Raw genomic sequence first — 1,112 nt, forward strand, 5'->3', positions numbered from 1 at the left:
AGTAGGTTGTACTTTAGCTTCCAAGTGTTTGAATTCCTTTCAAACTTTTTCTTGTGGTTGAGTTCCCATTTCAAAGCATTGTAATCTGAAAATATGCAGGAAATAATCTCAATCTTTTGGTATCAGTTGAGCCCTGATTTATCACCTAGTATGTGGTCTATCCAGGAGAAAGTTCCATGTGCACTCAAGAAGAATGAGTATTCTGTTGTTTCAGAGGGGAATGTTCTGTATATATCAATAAGGTCCATCTGGTCCACTGTGTAATTCAATGCTCTTCTTTCTTTATTGATTTTCTGCTTGGATGATGTCTATTACTGAAAGTGGTGTGTTAAGATCCCCTACAGTTAATGTATAAATATCAATATTATTCTTTATTTTGTTTAACACTTGGCTTATGTAGTTGGTACTCCCGAACTGGGGGCAAAATATTTACAATTGATCTTTTTGGTGTATAGACCCCTTAAGAATGATGAAATGTCCTTCTCTATCTCTGACTATAGTCTTTTGCTTAAAATCTGATATGAGGATTGCTACCCCATCTTTCCTTTGAGAACCATTCGTATGAAAGATGTTTCCCCTTCTCTTCACTTTCAGTCTGGATGTAATTTTAGGTTCCAAATGTATCTCTTGTAGACAGCACAGGGACAGCTCCTGTCATCTTATCCAAACTGCAACCTTGTGCCTTTTCATGGGAGCATTTAGTCAGTTCATGTTGAGAGTGATTATGGAAACATATGTATTTTCTTTTTGTTTGTTTTTTTTAAGATTTTATTTATTTATTTGACAGAGATCACAGGTAGGCAGAGAGGCAGGCAGAGAGAAAGGAAGGGAAGCAGGCTCTCTGCTGAGCAGAGATCCCGATGCAGGGCTTGATCCCAGGACCCTGAGATCATGACCTGAGCCAAAGGCAGAGGCTTGAACCTACTGAGCCACCCAGGTGCCCCGGAAAAATATGTTTTAATTGACATCATTTTTCTTGTGAAGTCCTTGTTTCTATACCTTGTCTCTATAAATTTCTGTTTTATGTCACTCTTGTGTTCTTCCATCTTTTTTAGAAACCCCCCCTCATTTATTTATTTATTTTCAGCATGACAGTTTTCATTGTTTTTGCA

This window comes from Meles meles, unplaced genomic scaffold (genome assembly GCF_922984935.1).
Source record: "Meles meles unplaced genomic scaffold, mMelMel3.1 paternal haplotype, whole genome shotgun sequence".
NCBI lineage: Eukaryota > Metazoa > Chordata > Mammalia > Carnivora > Mustelidae > Meles > Meles meles.